Source organism: Marmota flaviventris, chromosome 17 (assembly GCF_047511675.1).
Source record: "Marmota flaviventris isolate mMarFla1 chromosome 17, mMarFla1.hap1, whole genome shotgun sequence".
In the NCBI taxonomy this organism is placed as follows: domain Eukaryota; kingdom Metazoa; phylum Chordata; class Mammalia; order Rodentia; family Sciuridae; genus Marmota; species Marmota flaviventris.
The window spans coordinates 60,842,170-60,851,855 of NC_092514.1; positions in this window are offsets into that span (position 1 = coordinate 60,842,170).

The following is a 9,686-nucleotide window of genomic DNA, read 5'->3' on the forward strand; positions in this document are numbered from 1 at the left end:
GCAAGAGAATAAATCTGTGTGGTTATAAACTTCCGAGTTATGGTAATTTATTTTTGCAACAATAGAAAATGAAGCGGTGTTGCATGCTTGTAATCCCAGCAACTCAGGAGTTTAAGGCAGGAGGCAAGCTCAAGGTCACCCTCAGCAACTTAGTAAGACCTTGTCTCTAAATAAAAAATAAAAAGGGCTGGGGATGCTCTTCAGTGGTAAACTGTCCCTAGGTTCAATCCTCAGTAACTGCAGCCCCCACACCCCCAAAAGAATACAAGAATTACAGCCTTCTGAAGGCTTCTGTCAGTAACAACAAATCCTTCAGGAATTTGCATGTGATTTTTCAAAGACAGACAAAAGGAGATGTTCTTTTTTGTGTGGTGCTGGGGATTTGAACCCAGGGTCTTGTGCATGTGAGGCAAGCACTCTACCAATGAGCTATATCTCCAGCCCAAAGGAGATTTTTTTTTTTTTTTTAAGTTGTAGTTGGATACAATACCTTTATTTCATTTATTTATTTTTATCTGAGGGTTGAACCCAGCACCTTGCACCTGCTAGGCGAGCATTCTACCGCTGAGCCACAACTCCAGCCCAAAGGAGATGTTCTTTAAAGTATTTTGATCTTTTAAATATTTCAAATGAATTTCAGTTACTGAGCACCTGCTGGGAGCCAGAGTCGAGAGGAGCCCTGTCTGGGATAAGAGGTGAATATCAGTGGGCACTACTATTGCTTTGGTGGGGTTTAGATTCTAGGGGCACAAAAACATCACCAAGATACCAAGAACACCCTATGGAGGGCCACAGCCCCGCACACCCAGGTGTGCTCTGCCCACAATGCGGCTTCGAGATCGCCCTTGATTAGCTGTACATTGCTGTCAGGGAGGCAGCTGCTCTGCTTCCTGTTATCTTGTTTTTTTTTTTTTTTTTTTTTTTTTTCAGGGACTGAACTCAGGGCCTTGGGCATAGCTAGGGAAGAGCTCTGCCACTGAGCTAAATCCACAACCCCTGGCCTCCTAATTGGTTCTTTGTGTGGGTGTGTGTTTGTGTGTGTGTGTGCACGCACTAATGGGAACTGATTCCAAGAGTCCTCTACCACGAATCTAGAGACACAGCACTTTTTAGTTGGAAAGGGACTTTTTTTTTTTTTTTTTGAGATGGGGTCTTGCTAAATTGCTGAGGCTGACCTTGAACTTGTGATCCTCCTGCCTCAGCCTCCCTAGTTGCTGGGATTACAGGGTGCACCACCTTGCCCAGCCCTAAGTGGTTCTTGATAGTGGAAAAGGGAGAGATTGGTGATGACTCAGTCACCCTGTACCAGGCAACAAGGGCCTGGAGGATGTCAGGGTCCGTGCTGGGGACAAACAGTGACACCTGGGAGGTATTCGTGTCAACATGGGCATACATGGTCCCTCCTGGGGCAGGGGATTGGCAGGGGGAAATGGGTTCGTGATTTCTGGCCTCACCTGCTCTACGGTGTGATAAGGTGGCAGGGCTACCAGGGCAGCCTGATGCTGCTCCCAGACTGAGCTAGAGAGGCCCACCCAATCTCAGGGACCCAGGCCTAATGCCCAGAGACAACAGGACACCCCTCTGTCAGCACTCCTGACCCCCACCCCCTCATCTGATGTCCATCTGTGTCTTTGAAGGGGTGGTTCTCAGCCCAGGCTTTGAGTTCAGATCACTGAGCCAAAAATCCAAACCCACTAAATGCACACTTAGGATTTATGTATCCCATTAATAGAAATTTTATCCAAAACACAAACTGTAAAAAATTGAGGAACTCTAGTTAATGAAGAGTTTAGAGTGAAGTGTGCTGTGCACACTTCAGTTTATTTTAAAGTTCGTAAAAAGATGGACAGATATGTCATTAACAATAATAAAATATATGCTGAACTAGGTGATGCACACATGTAATCTCAGCCACTCAGGATGCTGAGGCAGGAGGGCTGCAAGTCTGAGGTTAGCCTAGGCAATTTAGCAAGACCCTGTCTCAAAATCAAAAATTAATAAGGGTTGGAAATGTAGCTCAATGGCAGAATGCTTGCACGCTGTGCCTGAAGTTCTGAGTTTAATCCCAGATAGCACACACACACACATACATACACAAGAATAATAAAATACAGATGGGCATGGTGGTGCATGCCTTTAACCCCAGCAGCTTGGGAGGCTGAGACAGGAGGATCGTGAGCTGAAAGCCAGCCTTAGCAATTTATTGAGGCCCCAAGTAACTTATTGAGACCCTGTCTCTATATAAAATATTAAAAAGGGCTAGGGATGTGACTCAGTGGTTAAGCACCCCTGGGTTCAATCCCTGGTACAAAATAAAAATAAAAAAAGAAAGAATAATAAAATATAAATGACAGAATCAATGTGCTGGGTGTAAGTATTCACATTAAAATTCTTTTACTTTTCTGTGTATTTTAAAAAATTTTTTTTTCAGTACTAAGGATTGTACCCAGGACCTTTCACATGCTAGGTAAGTGCTCCATTGTTGAGCTAGATCTGCAGCTGTGTCCCATTTTATTTTGAGACTGGGCTTGACTAAGTTGCTGACCCTGGCCTCGAATTTGCAATCCTCCTGCCTCATCTTCCTGGGTAGCTGGGATTATGGGTGTGCACCATCATTCTGGGTGTATTTGAACATTTTTTAAAATAAAATATTGAGAAAAATTTTGTTTGGCAATTTAAAATAGTGGTTTTAAATGGGAAAAATAATTCTGAAGGTTCCTGTGTTGGAGGAGTCTTGTTTAGGTGTATTTCAGAGATGAGGCAGAGAGGCTCAGCCAGGTTTAGTCCCCACAGGGAGCCTAGCCGGGCCAGGGAGCCGGAAGCTGAGCTGAACCTTCTTGGGCTCCTTCCACTGCTGCCTCCCCTCAGCCCACAGCCCCCATCCCACACTCTCTGCAGGAGCCCAGTTTCTGCTTATTTTACCTTTTGTCTCCTCCACCCATGGGGTCCTCACCCCACCTGGTCTCACTTTCCTCCTTCCCCAGCTTGGATACCAAGGTTTGTCATTTCAATTATATGGGGACAATCTGCAGGTTGGTCCCCAGTTCCAGGCAGAGGCTACCACCATCCCTTCCTTAGTTCTGACTCCCTCTCTCAGAGAAAACAGAGAGGATGTTTCCCGAAAGTAACCAGTGAATTCAACTGCAAATTAATATTCCGCAATTGGGTTGTTGCTTGGCAACCCTGGTGAATCATCTCTCCTTCACTTCCAAGGTCATCTGACGCAGGTCTCCCCTTCCCCCCATCTCAGCACCAAGAACACAATTGTCTGAATCCAACTTCTGTCCTTTGTTTCCTTTCCTCCATCACTGGAGAGTACTCACCTGGTTCAAGGTCAACTGACTCTCCAGGACCCTCAATCCTGACACCTGCCCACTTAGAGACCACATGCTTTCACTTTTTCCTTCATTTGTTCATTCACCCATTTGTCGATTTAGTCAATGAAAATTTTCTAAGAGCCCATCTTTACTAGGCACTGGGCTGCCCCGCCCCCCCCCCCCCCCCCACAATGTTGAACAAGTTTTCCTTTGTTCCTTTTTTCCTGGAGGGGAATTGCTCTTCCCTGAAAGCCTTCTGATGACTATAATGAATTTTCACTTCCCTCTTCCCACAAAAATAGTGACTAAAATTTAGGGAGCACTTTGGTGACCAGGCTTCCTTGCTAACTAAGCACTTTAGAGGCATTATGTCTTTTAAACCTTACCACAATCTCCTGGGAGGTAATATTATTGCCCCAAGTTTATAGCTGAGGAAACAGAGGCACAGAGAGGTTAGTGATTGCTGAGGGAGGCAAAGAAGCCATCCACCCAAGGCCCCCGAGTCTTCCGCATGTTCTTGCTGAATATGCTGCAAGGCCAGGTCCGCTTTTCAGCTGGACCCTTTTTATTTTAGTACTGGGGACTCGGGATTGAACCCAGGGGTGTTTAACCACTGAGCCACATCCCCAGCCCTTTTTATGTTTTATTTTGAGACAGGATCTTCCTAAGTTACTTAGGGCCTCACCAAGCTGCTGAGGCTGGCTTGGAACTTGTGATCCTCCTGCCTCAGCCTCCTAGGCCCCTGGATTCCAGACAGGCACCACTACTCCTGCCTCTAGCTGGGCCATTTCTTACGGTTGTGTTTAAAGTGAGCAACTTGAGGGATGAGTAATGTCTCCCTTACGGACAAAGAGTAGGCTTGCTTACTGCTTACTGTGAAAGCTACAGATCACCAAGCTCCTTATTCCTCAGCTGTGAGGCAACTACTGCCTGCATGGCATTCATCTGGGTCCATGTTGTGTCACTCTTGAGGGATGTGGAAGGCAAATCATGCTGCTGGCTGTGTGGTGGGTAACAGTGACTTGCCTCTGATCCAGGAGTCTTGTATCTTCTGCCAGAATTGATGGACAGTAGTAGGATAACTTATTAACTGCAAGCAGGACAAAATCAAATCTAAAACTCAACCCAGTGATTGGACCAGGACGCAGAGCTCATCAGACACACAGGTAATATTTGAACCCAGGAAGCTTGATTCCAGAAGCACTTAAAAGTCTTTCTGCCTCGGTGCACGGGCATGGGACTGGAGTCTCAGCACTCAAGAGGTTGAGGTAGGAGCATTATTTGATCTCAGGAGTCTGGAGCCAGATTGTGCAACCCAGGAAGAGTCCATCTCAAACAAACAAAAGCAAAACAAAATAAAACAATACAAACAAACAAAACTCAAAATTAAAGGACCAACGTAGAAATTTTAAATATTTTCATTATATGCCATGCATATGCTATGAAATTTTGAACATTAAATTTAATATATTTGGGATTGGTAAATTATGATAGGTTCATTAACTTAAAACATAACCTGTGGTAATCTTAATGAAGACCAATTTTGATCTTTTACATTTAAAAAGAGACAAAATTCTGTGTAATTTTAATTAAATGCAAAAGCATGACTTTGAACAAGTTGAAAAGTGATATATCAGTTTGTCTATAAGAACAAATACATATTTAATACAGGTTTAGGTTTCATTGAGTGTATGTTTTAACATTCATTGGGACCTCTTTAAATTTGTAATACTATTTTTTTCTTCCTTTTTTTGTGGTGCTGGGAATTGAACCCAGGGCCTTGTGCATGTGAGGCAAGCACTCTACCAACTGAGCTATATCCCCAGCCTATAATACTAAAATTTTGACATATAACATTTGTATTTTTTTTTTCCTAGAGCATCATGCAAGAGAGTTTCAAGATAGTCACATGTAAACAGTTTGCAAATAATGAGATGTGGTCTATCTTTGGTCCCAATAAATGAAAAGCCAAATCAGATAAGCCATCACTGAATTTTCTGTTGACATTGTAGTACTGGGGATTGAAGTCAGGGTACCTTAAACCTGGGCCACATCTCCAATACTTCAAATTTTTAAAAAATTTCAGACAAGGTCTTGCTAAATTGCTGAGGATGGCCTTGGATTTGCCATCCTTTTGCCTCAGTTTCCTGAGTTTCGGGGATTATAGGCATATGTGTCACCACTCCTGGCTTGTCAACATTGTTTTTGGCATCTGGGAGACTTCTTAATTGGTTGACCTGCAGGTTGATGGAGGTGTATGGGTAGATCAACTATCACTCCTGCGCCACTCCCAGTGATTCTGGCCTGAGCTCCCGGCAGTCAGGTATCAACACCTCCCATCTAGTGCAGGGATAATCTGTATTCAGCTCATACCTGTTGCTTTACTTTCAGATGTCCATTTTTTTTGTTTGTTTGTTTCAATGCAGATCTAAAACTCCAGCAAATCTACTCTTATGAAAACAATGTTAACTTTTTTTTTTTTTTTTCTCCAAGGGACAGGAGTCTCATTGTGTTGCCCAGGTTGGCCCCAAACTCCTGGGCCTCAGAGTTCCTACCACCTCAGTCTCCCAAGTAGCTGGGATTATGGGCGTGCACCACCATGCCCAGCTAGTCTTTTTCTAACCAGTTTGCAGATCACAACAGGAGGTCTGCTAATTTCATTGTCTAAACAGCGTGTCCCAAACTACTCAATGAAGGTCGATAAGATGAAGATTGATGCAGTAGGTCTGGCAGGGACTTGAAATCCTGCTCGTCTAACTAGCTCCCAGGTGATGTTGAGCAGCAAAAGTCTTTAGTTCTGTCTCTACGATGGACCAGGGAACCTACGTAAATCATAACCTCATTGCACCTAATTTCCCCCTTGTGCTCGTCTCTTCCTGTTTCACAGAAATGGACAATCAATGACTTGACACCCACAGAGGGACTGTTGTGTTTATGCTTCATGTTAACTTATTTTTCAACCTGTGTTCCATGCTTCCTGTTTTTAGCCAATTGTCCATGGTGGGTATAAAATAACCTTAAAAGATGACAATTTAAACTGTGCAATGATCTGGGCTGCTGTGTCTTGGTGACGGTGGCTGTGGAGATAAGAAGTCAATGCCCAGGTGTCTGAGCACTGTGGAGTGTTGGCTACTGTGCATGCTCCTCTTGCAAAACACACAGTTTTAAGGAGACACTTAATGGTATTCCTGAAAACCTTTGTTAATCTGGGACCTGGTAAACTTCTGGATAGGAAACATGGAAGGTATTTTGGGTTGTGGGTCCTTTTAAGAATCTAATAAAAGCTATAGGTGGTCTCCCCACAAAATACACAAGGTGCATTACATGCAGATTTCAAGGGTTGTCCCCCTACCCTTTTGGGGGTACCTGGGGGGTTGAACCCAGGGCCTTGCACATCCTAGATAAGTATTCTATCACTGAGCTACATCTCCAGCCCAACAAAGATCTGGGCCACTCTATCTAAACCATCTTCAATATAACATTCTTGATTACTTTTCAAGTTGAGCTCTGATGATATTCCCCTCCTCTCTAAGTTTCCTCAACAGTTCCCCTTTATCCAAAGCAGAGCTTCCCCAAGTGTGATTCATGGGCTGCCCCTGAGGAACTGGTTAATGTTGGATAAAATGCAGATTTCTGGGCCCCAGTTAAGAGCTTCTGAATCAGGAACGAGGGTTACACAGGCAGGGCTACTTCCTAGATCTTTTAGCCCTTCAGAGCCTCATATCAAATGAATAAAATGAACCCAAAGGCCAAAGCAGCATACATAGTCTGTAAAATTTCCCCCTGGTATTGGTGACTGAATCTGTAGAATTTACTGAAAAAAATGTTTATAAGTTTTGCAAACTTCAGTTTTGTTAAGAATATTTTCTCACTGGGTGTGGTGGCGCATGACTATAATCCTAGGCTGAGTGCTACTGAGTTCAGTCCCCAGTACCCCCCAAAAATTTTTTCCTGGGGCTGGGGTTGTGGCTCAGTGGTAGAGTTCTTAACATGTGTGAGGCACTGGGTTTGAGTCTCAGAAAACGCATATAAATAAATGAATAAAATAAAGGTTTATCAACATCTTCAAAAAATATTTTCTCTAAAACTTTTATTAGATTTACATACAGCCATATAAGACTTATATGCAGTTATTGTCAAGGTTATGTTTTATAGCATTAAGCATTTATTTATTTTGATTTTGTGATTTTGGGGTCAAATTTGAAATAAAACTTCCTTTCAGTTCTTAGACATTTTATTTTCATTTACTTACGTATTTTGGGTAGTAAGGATGGAACCCAGGGGTGCTCTACATTGAGCTTTATCTCTAGCCCATTTTTACTTTTTTTTGGTACTAGGTATTGAACTCAGGGGCACTCAATCACTGAGCCACAACCCCAGCCCTATTTTGCATTTTATTTAGAGACAGGATCTCACTGAATTGCTTAGCACCTCAGTGTTGCTGAGGCTGGCTTTGAATTCCTGATCCTCCTGCCTCAGCCTCCCCAGCTGCTGAGATTACAAACGTGTGCCACCATGCTTGGCCCATTTTTACTATTTTTGAGACAGGGTCCTGCTAAGTTGTCCAGTTGGCCTCAAATTGCAATCCTCCTGCCTCAGCTTCCCAAGTTTCTGGGATTACAGGGATGAGTCACCATACCTGGCTCAGTTCATAGACATAGGTCCTTGAAAAGCCAGGGAGACCTGGGCATTGTTCAGCTAATACCCAACAGAGTTAAACCATCCTAAGCAGAGCCTAGAATCTCAATCTCAATATCTTTTTAACAAGATCTCCTAAGAAAATGTGCATCATGAATTTTTGAGCTGGGAGGAATTAAGAGAAATTATTCTAATCTCACATTAAGTGCTAAAGTTTTAAATAACGTATATGTCCTACAAGGTTAAAAATTAATCTGGGTGTGGTAGCATGTATCTGTATACACAGCTACTCTAGGTTGAAGCAATAGGATCACTTGAGTTTACAAGTTCCAGGCCAGCTTGGGCAACATAGTGAAATCCAAATGGAAAAAGAAAAGAAAAAAAAAAAAAAAAAAAGCCAAGCTCTTAATGGGCAAAGCACTGTTTACAACTAATGCCACAAGGGGGTACCACTGAGGTAGGTAAACAAGGAAGGGGTCAATTCTCGGAAAAAATGGTGTTTCAAGTTATTCACGAATTTACAGCACTTTGGATGGGTTTTTGTAGATTCTTGTACGGTTTTACTTGACTGGTTTTTGTTTTCATTACACCATTATTATTTTTTTTTAGACACAATACTTTATTTTTATGTGGTGCTGAGGATTTAACCTAGTGCCTCACACATGCCAGATGACTGTGCTACCACTGAGCCACAACTCCAGCCCTTCACCATTTTAAGAAATGTTTTGTCTTTGAAGATCCCTCCATGCTGTTTAGCCATGGAGGGCAAGATGTCTGGGGTCTGGGGTTGGAGGGCAAGGACTAAGTAGAGAACTGGGAGACATTCTTCATCATAATCAGTCTTTTACTATGGTTCTTTTGCATATTAACACCTAGCTCCTCAGCTCACATGGACTTTCCAGCCCCCATCTTCCTCTATTCCCTTTTTCCCACCTACTTGCCTCATCATGTCCTCCCTAGAGCTTCTGGTAAATGTCCATGTATGCAGGCCTGGCAGTAGTGAGAGACAGTACTGTTATCATTCCTGCTGTATACACAAACTGGTCCTGCCAGGATCCTTATATTGCCCCTAGGTGCCCGACTTCTTCGCTCTGCCTGGAATGTCCTGCTTCACATGGCACCTCCTTCATGAAGTTCTCCTGGCCCCATTCTCTGAGGACAGGAGTGAGGAAGTTCTCAATCCTGTGATCTTGTGGTTCTGATTTGTGAATATACAAAGAACAGTACACAGGAAGTCCTGAGATCTAGAGACTCTTCTACTTACTAACCTTGGGAACTTATCACATCTGAAGTTTTCTTAACCACTGAATGAACTGTGCTTCCTTACTTTAGTCCAGAGATTCACCCAAGTCACAATTGGATTTGGGTGTTCACAAACTTCCTCACAGTAACACTTTCATAGATAACTGTTGCTAGCTGAACTCTTCTAATTTTATCCTAGGGAAACACAGCTCCTTCCACAAAAAGCCACATCCAAATAAAGAATCTAGCTGCTATTTCACATCAACCTATAGCAGAGGGAGGAATTCTCTTGTCTCACATATTTGATGGTAATCTTCTACAGGTTTGACCTCTAGGATTGCTAAGTTTTCTGTAAGAACCCTTTTGCTATCAAATCCTACCACGTGTCAAAATTTTTTTTGGTACTGGGGATTGAACCCAGGGGTGCTTAACCACTGAGCTGCACTCCAGCCCATTTTATATCTTGAGACTAGGTCTTGTTAAGTTGCT